The sequence below is a fragment of the Loxodonta africana genome, chromosome 3, assembly GCF_030014295.1.
Source record: "Loxodonta africana isolate mLoxAfr1 chromosome 3, mLoxAfr1.hap2, whole genome shotgun sequence".
In the NCBI taxonomy this organism is placed as follows: domain Eukaryota; kingdom Metazoa; phylum Chordata; class Mammalia; order Proboscidea; family Elephantidae; genus Loxodonta; species Loxodonta africana.
This window is the reverse complement of record NC_087344.1, coordinates 115115964-115129095: the sequence shown is the minus strand read 5'-3', so window position 1 is coordinate 115129095 and position 13132 is coordinate 115115964. Positions and strand designations below refer to the sequence as shown.

The window sequence follows — 13132 nt, the reverse complement described above, 5'->3', positions numbered from 1 at the left end:
GTTATGTAATGATGTAATCATCTTCCATGATGTGATCTGTTGTAATCAGACAATCAGTTGCAAAGAAGTTTCCTTGGAGGTGTGGCCTGCATCATATATATATATATATATACTGGAAAAACTCACTTGCTTACTCTGGATCCTGCATCCAGTTCATCATCATCTGACCTTTGATTCTTGGGACTTTAGCAAGAGGTCTGCCGTACTGCCTGTCAGTCTTGGGATATGTCAGCCTCCGCAGCCTGTGAACCAACAGCCTACCATCTTACCTGCCGATCTTGGATTCATCAGTCTCTGTAGCAACATGATTCAGGAGAAGCCTCCAGTTTGACACCTAACCCACTGACTTGGAACTTGCCAGCTTTTACAACGGCCTGAGCAGTTTCCTTGAGATAATCTCTCTCTAAATAAATACTTACACATATATACTTCAATGGCTTTGCTTCTCTAGAGAACCCAGCCTAAAACAATGGTCTGGAAGACTTAATATTGTTAAGATGGTAAAACTCCCCAAAATGATCTATAGATTCAATACAATTCCTATCAAAATGCCAGCTTTTCATTTTTTTTTTTCAGAATTTGATAAGCTGATTATAAAATCCATCCATACAGAAATGCGAAGGACTTAGAATAACGAAATCCTGCAAAAGAACAAATTTGGAGGGCTTATACTTCCTGATTCTAATAGTTACTAAAAAGCTTCAGTAATTAAGATATTGTGATAAAGCATGCAGATAGACTTATAGAACAAAAGAATAAAATTGAAAGTGCAGAAATAAACTCTCACAATTATGGTCAATTGATTTTTGACAAGGTTTCTAAGATAATTCCATGGGGGAATAATAGTCCTTTTTCTATGGTGCTGAGACAACTGAATATCCATGTACAAATAAATAAACCTTAAGCCATACCTAACATCATATAAAATTTAATTCAAAATGAATCATAAATCTAATACATAAAACTATAAAAGCATTAGAAGGAAACTAAGGGTTAGATCTCAAAATTTTATTATACGTGACACCAAAAGCAAAAACAACAAAAGAAAAATAGGTAATTTTTTTTTTTTTTAAAGCAGAGGACACCATCAAGAATTTGAAAGACAACCCAAAGAATGGATCATGAAAGATTTTGACTAGAAAAGAGTATAGAGATACTTAGATTTGTCATGCATAAGCCCCTTAATTTATTTCAACATAGTCATGGCAAGGCAAGCAAGTAAGACCTTACGACAGTCATTTAAAACTACCCACCACCACCACCCACTGCCATCGAGTCGATTCTGACTCATAGCGACCCTATGGGACAGAGTAGAACTGCCCATAGAGTTTCCAAGGAGTACCTGGTGGAACTGAACTGCTGACCTCTTGGTTAGCAGCCATAGCACTTAACCACTACGCCACCAGGGTTTCCCATTTATAACTAGAGAATCCAAATTAACAATTGCAATGTTAGTTCAAAGGTTAGAGTCTAAATCTTTAGACTTAAGGCTTTTTTAATGAGTGGTCTCAGGAGAAAGGCTTGACTAGGACTTGAACTCCATGGTGGTCCCTTGTAGCTGGGGCCTGAGGTTGGCAGTGGGTTCAGAACCTCAGCAGGCTCTCAGTTTTAAGACAGAGTAAGAAGCTATTGGAAAATTCCTTTGCCTCTGCCTTCTCTTGGTGAGTGAAAGGAAATTGAGGATTTATGTATGAAATTCTCATATAACAAGGCTTCATACAATAAAGGGCGTGTGATGTCAAAGACTAGTATGTTGTCTTCTCTCCAAGGTTAGAGATTAGCCAAATGTCACATCTTCTCTTTAAGGTTAGAAATTAGGGAGGTTGTTTAGACCTAAGGCTAGTTTATAAATATTAACTATGTTATGTTTTCTTTTGTCACAGCATGCCACATCAAAGTGAACTTAAAGGTTGTTGACATTCTTCACACACTTCACATGCTTCTATATCTAAGTTCAGACACTTTCTAAAAAACTTTCTAGTGACTTACAGGTTTCTAATAACATATATAGTTAATGTTAGAGAGCCTCACAAATGTAGAAATATTTTTATTTCTAAGTTCATATTATGTATATATATATACATATATATGTATGTATATATAAAGTATAATAGTGACTTATACCTTATGTGATTTGAGAATGCTATAGAAACATACACAACAGGATGGAACAAAATATTTGCAAATAATGTGTGTTAAGATTATATGATTACTAGAGCTCAACAACAGGAAGACAAATGACCCAATTAAAAAAATAGATATTTCTCCAAAGAAGATACACAAATGGCCAATAAGCATATGAAATTATGTTCAGCATCATTAATCATTAGGGAAATAAAAATCAATACCACAATGAGATACACCTTCACATCAAGTATTGGTAAGCATGTTGAGAAACCTGACCCCTCGTACATCGATGGTGGGAATGTAAAATTATGCAGTCCCTTTGGAAAGTAGTTTAGCAGTTTCTCAAAAGTTACACGTAGAGTTACTCTATGACCCAGCAATTCCACTCCAAAGTATGTATCTAAGAAAAATAAAAACATATTTCTATACAATATCTTATACATAAATATTCACAGCAGTATTACCCATAAAAGCCAAAAAGTGAAAACAAACTAAACACCCATCAACTTATGAATGGATTAAAAAAAAGTAGTATATCCATTAAATGGAATATTATTTACTCATAAAAATGGATGAAGTTGATACATTCTAAAACCTGGATGAGCTTGAAAACATTATTCTAATTGAAGGAAAACAAAACAAAAAATAAACAACAAAAAAAAACAAAAAGTTTACTGTTATGGATTGAATTGTGTCCACAAAAATGTGTGTCAATTTGCCCAGCGATGATTCTCAGTATGGTGTGATTGCCCACCATTTTGCCATCTGATGTGATTATCCTTTGTACTGTAAATCCTGCCTCTATGATGTTAAAGAGGCAGGATTAGAGGCAGTTATGTCAATAAGCCAAGACTCAATCTTCAAGATTAAGTTGTATCTTGAGTCATCCTCTTTTGAGATATAAGACAGAAGGGAAAAGAGAGACAGAGGAACCTCTTCCCACCAAGAATAAAGAACTAGGAGGAAAGCACATCCTTTGCACCCAGGGTCCCTGTGATGACAATCTCCTAGACCAAGGGAATATTGATGACAAGGACCTTCCCCCAGAACTGACAGAGAAAGAAAGCCCCCTCTGGGAGATGGCACTCTGAATTTGGACTTCTAGCCTCCTAGACTGTGAGAGAATAAATTTCTGTTTGTTAAAGCAATCCACTTGTGATATTTCTGTTACAGCAGCACTATATAACTAAGACGGTCACATATTGCAACATTCGATTTCTTTAAAATGTCCAGAAAAGGCAAAAGTATAGAGATATAGAGTAGTGGTTGTCAAGGACTTGGGGTAAGGTAAATGAGGCGTGATTGCTAATGGGTATGGTATAGGGTTTGTTTTGGGGGTGCAAAAATATTCTTGAGTTGCACAACTCTAAATATATTCTTAAAAACACTGGATTATACACTTTCAATGGAAGGGTTATAACATATGTTAATTATATCTCAATAAGGTTGTTTTGTGACTATGTAAAGAGTAATCTAGAGATAAAAGCTTAATTTCCAGATCAATAGCATATCAGCTAGTCCCTTGATTAAAACCTTGCTACACTTTCTTATTACACTTAAAATATAAACCAATTTTTGTAGATTCTGCCAAAGACTTGCATTTTCTGGTTTTTACCATCTTCTTCAACCTCATATCAGACCTCTTTGTTCACCTAACACCTCAACTTGGTTTCTATTCTCCTATTTCAGTACACTCTCTGTATAATCTTTCTTTCTCACTCTTTCTCTTCTGTTGCTACCCAGTTCTCTAGAACTCTTTATTTGCCAGAAATACCCCCACTTTGTGAATGTCATCAGTGTATTCTCATAACTGTTAATTAAATAGGAAATGTCTCTTCCCCTCTTGGATTCTACTAACCAAATCTTACCATATCTTATTTGAAAATTTGTCACTAGTATAAAAATTCTGGTAGATATTTTGGAAATAACAAAACAGTATATGCAAGTCCTCAAAGACACACCAAAAAAATTTGTCCTTATGAGGGATACATTCTAATTGTCTTCTTTATTGTAGATTTTAACTGAAATGAAAATTGCATAATATTAAAATGCTTCTGTGACTTTAAAGATAATTTCAAACTATTAAAATTGAAATTATCTGAATTTTGTATTTCTATGTAAATACAGTTTTTCACTCATTCAACAAACCTTTGTCGATGGCTGACCATAAAACAGGTATTAATTTATTCAATAAATAAATACAAATTGTGTTCACTTGTGCCAGTCATCATTTTAAATACCAAGGATACAATACTGGCCAACATAGGCAAAAACTATGATTCATAGATTTTACATTAGTGGGAGTCAAGTAATAAACAAAATAAAGAAATAATTGAATCTATGAAGAAAAAGAGATTGTAATTTTAAAGAGGTTATTCAGGAAAATCTCTACTAAAACTAAGAAGGTGGTATTTCCCTAAAGACCTAAGGACTTTGACTTGAGAAGCCGTGTAGATATATCTAGACTCTAGATTCCAAGGGAAAAGTATTGCAATGACTTTGAGGCTAGAGAATGCTTAATACTTTAAGGAACTCCAAGGTGGTCAGTGTGGCTAAACTAGAGAGGACAGTAGGCAATAAAATCAGAGAGGTAAGGTAAGGGGAACAGTTACTATAAAGCCTTGCAGGTTATTATGAAGAAATTGCCTTTTACACTGAATGAGTTAGGAAGCCATTTGAGTATTTTGGTTAGATAAGTGACATTGCCTAATTATTTGGAAATCTAGTGTAGCTTTTCTGTTAAGCATAAACTGAGATGTGTGGTAAAAGTAGAAGTGGGGACTTCAATAATTTGTTTATTGCAATCATCTCAAATGAGGTGAAAAACCATGGTGTTTTTTTCAAAGGTGGTAGCAATGAGATGGTGCCAACAGTCCAATTCTATATAATTTAAAATTAAAGCTGATACCATTCATTAACAGATTGGATGTGGATATGTGAAAAAGAGAGGATTGATAGTTGATCCACATTGAGTGGTAGACATTCAAGTAATTATGTTGAGTTAGAGGCAAGAATTATTAGTCAACAACTGTGCTGTTTAATATGATAACCACCTGCCACATGGCAGTTTGATTTTAAATACAAATTAATTAAAATTAAATAAATTAACATTCAGTTACTCCATCTCATTAGCCAGTTTTGAAGTGTAAAATATTCATTTTTTTCTGATAGTGCATATTAGATGGTACATATTGTACAGTACAGATATAGAACATTTCCATCATCACAGAAGCTATGTTGGACAGCACTGGCTTACAGTTCAGAACTGCAGCCCAGCCTTTAAGAATCATTATTATATAAATGGTATTTAGAGTTGAAAAATTGGCTCAGAACACCAAATAAGTAAGGGTAGATGGGAAAGAAAACAAATAGGTCTGAGTACTGAGCCCGGAGGCGTTCCAATATTTAGAGATGATGGAGGTGAAGAAAAGCCACCACAGGGGACAGAGAAAAAAAGAAACAGTAACATTTAAAAAGAAAAAAAAAAAATGTGAAGAGTATATTATCCCTAAGCAAAATGAGGAAAGAGTTTTAGAGAGAGGGAGTGATAAATCTGAGTGAAATGAGTGGGTGTAGAGTACGATGTAGGTGGGACAAAGGGTTACAAGCAAATACAACAAAACTAGAGAAGTACATAGGAGCTGAGAATGTCTGCAAGGAAGTGATACTAATTCTTCACCATGGCATCTTTTATTTACCTACAGAAAATAAAGAAAAGCAATAGTGAGAAAGGTATCCTAGAGCATCAGATATAAAATATATAGGACAACATGGAAAATACATACAATTAATTATAATTATTGTAACTAAAGGAAACAAAATGAAGTGCAAGAAGTAAATCTGGCTCGCAAGTTCTGATAATGCCTAAGAACTCTTCAGAAAAATGTAACAGATTTCTTCTTCAAGTATCTCTGTTAGCTGTCCTCCCGCTGCCACAATGTTTAAAGCACAGGCATGTCAAACAGAAAAACAGACTGCATTGTCTCTCCAGTATCTAAAAATAGTTATGAGGTAGTGTTTTTTTGGTGCAGAGATGAATGAGAGGTCAGAAAAAGAGACCCAATGGACACTGATGCTGGATCAAACAAGGGTAGCACCAAGTGAGCAATATTGATGCCAGAGCATAGAATTTGGGATACCTGTAATATGCCAATACAGTATGTGAAAGAGGTCTCGGTACAAAGCTGTTTTATCCCACAGAGATAAGGAAGCAACACCTAAAAAAATAAATCTTATTTCAGTTATCTAAAGGATTATTTTGAGACCTGGTAGCACAGTGGTTAAACAATTGGCTGCTAGTCAATAGGTCGGCAGTTCAAATCCACTACCCTCTACACTGGGAGAAAGATATGTCAGGCAGTTTCAGTAAAGATTTGGAAACCCTATGGGGCATTTCTGCTCTGTCCTACAGTGTCACTATGAATTAGAATTGACTCCACAGCCATGGGTTTTGGTTTGGAAGGAACTATTTTGCACATCTATTTTTTCCTGTAGGTGATATGGCTTCCTGTAGGTTAATGTGGTTAATGTGGAAATTATTGAACAATAATTAATATCACAAAAAAAAATCACAGACAAGTAAAATTTTGCTGAAGATCATTCAAAAGTAGTTGTAGCAGTACATCAACAGATAACTGCTAGAAATTCAAGCCAGATTCAGAAGAGAACAGAGAATGAAGGATATCATTGTTGATGTCAGATGGATCCTGGCTGAAAGCAGAGAATGCCAGCAGATGTTTACCTGTGTTTTATTGACTATGCAAAGGGATTCGACTATGTGAATCATAACAAATTATGGATAACATTGCAAAGAATGGGAATTTCAGAACACTTAACTGTGCTCATGAGAAACCTATACACAGACCAAGAAGCAGTGGTTTGAACAAAGCAAGGGGGTACTGCATGGTTTAAAATCAAGAAAAGTGTGTGTCAGCATCGTGTCCTTTCACCATAATTATTCAATCTGTATGCCGAGCAAATAATCTGAGAAGCTAGACTATATGAAGAAGAATGCAGAATCGGGATTGGTGGAAGACTCATTAAAATGTGTAATATGCAGATGACACAACCTTGCTTGCTGAAAGAGAACTTGAAGTACTTACTGATGAAGATCAAAGACCACAACCTTCAGTATGGATTACACCTCAACACAAATAAAACAAAAATCCTCGCAATCGAACCAATAAGCAACGTCATGATAAATGAAGGAAAGCTTGACTTTGTTAAGGGTTTAATTTTACTTGGATCCAAAGTCAACAGCCATGGAAGCAGCAGTCAAGAAATCAAAGGACATACTGAATTGAGCAAATCTGCTGAAAAAGGCTTCTTTAAAGTGTTAAAAAGCAAAGATGTGACTTTGAGGACTAAGGTGTGCCTGACCCAATCCATGATATTTCAATCACCTCATGTACGTGTAAAAGCTGGACAATAATTAAGGAAGACCAAAGAAGAATTAATGCTGGTGAAAAATATTGAATATACCACGAACTTCCAGAAGAACAAAGAAGTGTGTCTTGGAAGAAATACAGGCAGAATGATCCTCAGAAGCAAGGATGGAGAGATTTTGTTTCAAATACTTTGGACATGTTGTCAGGAGAAGGACATCATGCTTGGTAGAGTAGAGGGTCAGCCAAAAAGAGGAAGACCCTCAATGAGATGGCTGTAACAATAGGCTCAAGCATAACAGTGTTTGTGGGGGTGGCACAGGACCAGGCAGTGTTTCTTTCTGCTGTAGGTTAGCTATGAGTGGGAACCAGCTCAATGGCACCAAAGAACAACAACATGTGGCTTCAAAAATTCCTTTGTATAAAGTCATGTTTGTGTACCACAGTAACACATTTTTGTTATAATTAGTCATTACCCTAATAAGCCCTAAGGGCACTGGGAGGTAGGTAGAGAGGGAAGAGGATTCTTGTAGATGCATCTTTTGTTTGTTTCCTTGATAGTTTTGGTCACTTTTCCTGGTCCTTACATGATGTCTCATACTCTGATAATTTCCTTTTCCATTCCTTTTATGGTTCGGAAAGAAATTAATTTATATTATATTTAGAAAAGATAAATACCATTGTTAACTAAGAAATCTCTTTTTCAGTGTTAATAGTTTGAAAAATTATGCTTATATAAGTATTTTTTTTTAGTACTATTTGCTTTAACATTCTATCTGGTTTTGTAGGTGAAAATAGTATTTTCTACTTTTATGTAAATATAGTTTTAATAATTTTTTTTGTTTTTCTTTGGGTTGTTTAAATTGGGATTTATTTCTTTAACATATGGTGAAATTTGAACAAGAAAAATGTGTTATATGTTTCATGCTGTTATGAGCATTACAAAAATTTAAATTGATGTAAAAAGTATAAATTGCATAAGTAAAACCAATAAATAAATTAAAATTAAGGTAGACATGTACTTTGTAACATGGATTTTGAAAGAATAATTGGTAAAATGCTACCAACATCTGATTTTCTTCTGTTGAAACTGATTGCATAAAATTAATTAGGAAAAAAAATACTAAAGCTCATTATTTCACTAAATAAGATTTTACTTGTCTCTGCATGCCAAAATCTTACCCATTCTTCAGGGAACAAAAAAGAGGACACATCTTCCATGAATATTGTATGATTTCTTCTAATCAAATCTATAAACCTGACTGATACTTACATTTTATATGTTAAGTGTCCTGTTTTGACTTGTAAACTGAAATATTTTCCTTTATAATTTGCAATATATAATAAACGGCATTTCAAAATAATATACTTTTGGACAGTTTAATTAACCAAGCATATGTCATTGTTATTTGATGAACGTTTTGAATGAAACTACTATTCTTAAAAAGTAGCATCATCTTTTGCCCAGTTTAATGGTTTTTTGGTGATATTTCTTCAGGTCTCAGCTTTTTTACCTCTTAGGCCCCTCTCTGGTCTCCCTTTATCCTCTGGGAGCGGAAGTACCTGAGACTGCAATTCTGCTACTCGTTGCTCCATGCGGAATGGTCAGGACAAAAAATAATATCCAAAGATATTTTGGCACTAACAGCATGATCTATAACAAGAAATATGAGCAGTCTGTTCCAACCCATGAGATTTCTAAGGAAACTTCTAAGGGCCAAGACAGTGTAAAGGAGAACATGAAAAAAGACTTGTTGAATATTATTAAGGGTATGAAATTTAATTTAAAACAGTAAATGTACAAACAACCAAGCCAGCTGTCTTAGTCATCTAGTGCTGCTATAACAGAAATACCACAAGTGGATGGCTTTAACAAAGAGAAATTTACTCTGTCACAGTCTAGCAGTCTACAAGTCTGAATTTAGTGTCTTGGTCAAGGGGAAGCCTTTATCTCTCTGTCCGTTCTGGAGGAAGGTCCTTGTCATCAATCCTCCCTTGGTCTAGGATCTTCTCCTCGCAGGAACCTCAGGGTCCAAAGGACAAATTCTGTTCCCAGCACTGCTTTCTTGGTGGTATGAAGTCCCCATGTCTCTCTGCTCACTTCTCTGTTTTATATCTCAAGAGAGATTGGTTTAAGACACTATCTGATCTTTTAGACCTCATCAATACAACTGCCACTAATCCATCTCATTCCATCATATTGATAGGATTCACAACACATAGGGAAATCATATCGGACGACAAAATGGTAGACAAGCATACAATACTGGGAATCATGACTCAGCCAAGTTGACAGATATTTTTGAGGGACACAATTCAATCCATGACACCACCCAACAGAAGACCACTAAACAGTTTGGAAGCTACATCTGGCAGGCTTCAAAGAGCTACAGAAAATACCACAAAGAGAAATGAGTCCTTGAGTCCTGAGTTAGTGGTAGCTGCATCATCTGTCCCTTTTGTCAAGCAGACAACCAAGTCATAGCTGCTCAGGTACTTCTGGCAGCACAAGGGAGACTCATGGGCATAGAAGGATGGAAAAAGATAGAAAGTTAGTTCAGTAATATAATATTGGATATGAAAGTTGCCATATCTGCTATACCTAGAGTTAGTATGAGACCAGAGCATCAGATTCAGTTTGACGAAGGGTCTGATAATTATTGTGACCAACAGAAGAGCACTTTTCTTAGAAAAAGATATTAGGAAAAACATATTCAAGGGGAAGACTTAGTATTTTCAATATTAAGGCTGCTGAAGAGGCAACGGAAACAGAAACGTCACCTTCAATTTGGGATGTGGAATTTGCTAAGCATTTAGCCTCAGTAAATCAACAGCCCTTTCAGAATGCTTTTAAAGAGATTATCCAGTGGAAAAGAGTAGAAGCTGTGGGATTTCCCAATTAACAATGAAGCAGGTTTTGATGATGACCGTTCAAAATTTCATTAACATATATTTCTGGGTAAATACCTGGAGGATTTTCCAAAACAAGGACCAGTTCAACACTTCATGGAGCTGTTGACCTGTGGCCTTTCCAAAAACCCATATTTGAGTGTTAAACAGCAAATCGAACACGCAGAGTGGTTTAGAAATTATTTCAATGAAAAAAAGACATTCTAAAAGAAAGTGACATACAATTCAATTGAAGACAATGAAAATTTTTATTTGAAGCTATTGGAGATAGCTATTATCACTAAATAAAATAGTTTTACAAGAAAAAAGTAGCATCATCTTTTAATTAATGTCATATTAATTTTCAGTATGCAATAAAATTAAATTTTGATTATGTTAATGATTTCAAAGTATTATCTGTTCTTACTTTCCTAAAATGAAATGACATATATTTATACTAAAGACTTCATTGTCATCATCACTAGACATGAATATGAAAAGTTGCAAGTCCTTTTTTTTTATTATTATACATATTCATCTATGGGAAAAGTATAGGGTACTTCATAGTCAATAGGGAGTTTCTGAGTGTAGTTGTGGTTGAGAAACAAAAACAGGATATCTCCACCTACCTTTTAAAAATCTAAATTATAGCAGAAAGTGACAGGTAGAAGATGCTTCAGGTCTTAGAATTCCATTGAGACAGGTGAATCTGACTTCCTAAAGCTTTTGCAGAACAAGAATAATCGGTCACAGTGAAAGATATTCTGATACTGAAATGTGCTAAAGAATATTGTGAAAAATAGCCCTGATGATGGCAAATATTGCAGTGTATTTGAAGAATGGTTGGAAATCAAAAAACAGCATGACCCATGCTGAGGTTATCACTTTCTAAGAATATTCTAATGTCACCATACCAAAAAAGCAGTTACTAATTTTTTTTTTAACATAAGAACTGAACACCATTGTGTACTCATGTAGACTCAAAACACTGATAAACTTTGACTTCTTGACAAGAACTTCCTGATGTTAGATTCATTGTTGAAGAATAAGAATATTGATGGACTGCCTTGACCTCATCATATACTACTAGTCAAAAGATGATGAAAGACTTTGTCTATTAACCATGCGAAGGCAACAACATGAGGTATTATTTTTCTCTTGAGTACAAATTTAGGAGAGTTGTTAAGAATACTGACACAGCTAACAATTACTGCAGTGTTTTCTATTTATCTAATTAATAAAATGTTAATTAAAATAGAAAAAATATGACTTTTAAAAAAAGAATCTGACAATATTGTTCAGGGCACTATTTATAACAAATCAGTGAACAACAACCTAAAAATAAAAGGAATTCAAGTTTAGGTCAAACTCATCTTTAATGACTCAAAAGAGGATTGACCTCATGTAATGGTCTATGTTTGTAAAATGCAGATTTACATATGGAAATTAACACAGGATATTTAATACTGTAGTTGCTAACATTTGGCCTCATCTGAATTCTTCCTTTATCACTGAACATGTTGGTTATAAACATGATGCAAGAAGGTAACTAAAAAAGCAAGTTATGAAATTAAAAAGTAGTAAAGTATTCTGTTATTTATGTCAAAATTAGTAAAGAAGCACTGCTTTATATTAAAATTTGTTTGTCTTGGTAATAGCCAGAGATTTGCAAACATAAAGAAGTTATGTTGATATTAAATAGATAATAAAATTTTAGCCACTCCTGTTCCATGATGCAGAAAAACTATTGAATCACACAGTCAAATGTGTTTTTCTTTTCTAGTTACCAGGAGGAAACAAAAAATGTGTCTCTTTGATATCAATGAAAATCTCTGTAAGTAATTTAAATAGACTGTATGAAAACTGAGATATCTCTCTCTACATTGGTAAAACATTTTCCAATGAAAATCCACGCATCTTTGAAATTAATGATACTTAAAAATATCAAAAGATATTTTCTCATTCAATTCGTTAAATTATTAATTCATTTAACGAATATTAATAGAAACAGACTATATGCCAGGCACTGTGCTTAGGATGAGGATAGAAAATGAAGATATAAGGTGATCACAAACATTTAGACAAAGTTAATCCTTATGTTAAATTCTTAATATGTATATCTGAAGAATTCCCAGAATTCTAATAAGATTCTAAAACCCATTATTTCAAAAATTGTGGTTCACATATTCCCTCTAAGAACTGTTTCTTCCTAGGTTAATAACCACTTCATCCTTTCAGATAAGTCAGGTCAAAATTTATAGTGTCAGTCTTGACTCCACTTTTTTGCTCATCCTCCATCCAATTTATCAGCTAATGCCGCTGAATCTATCTTCAGTACATGCCCTTAGAAGTGAAGTTCACTGATGTCTGCAGCTTACTTTGAATACCATAAGAAAAATATGAAGATTGATTAATAGATATGGAGATGAATAGAAAAAAATAGATGTGTGACAAAGCAAATTGGGCAAAATGTTAATTGTAAAATCTGGGTGATGAGTGTACATGTATTCTCAGCATAATTCTTTAAAATTTTCAGTATGTTTGAACATTTCCCAAACAAATTTTGGGAGGTAATACACTCATGACACAAGTTCTTCTTCCAGAAGTTATGGACGACTAAAATTCCTCCCTATTAACAATTGTAAATCCTTGACAAAATACAAAAATAAAAACTATTTGAAGGCACAGGAGAGAGATCAGAAGTAGGAAGAAACTGGAGTGTATAAAATCAT

General features: G+C 34.3%; 1 pseudogene; it reads left to right on the top strand.

Annotated features, from left to right (window-relative positions):
* Positions 1–6160: 6160 nt before the first annotated feature.
* Positions 6161–10654, top strand: LOC100674721 (small ribosomal subunit protein mS31-like; annotated as a pseudogene).
* Positions 10655–13132: the final 2478 nt, after the last annotated feature.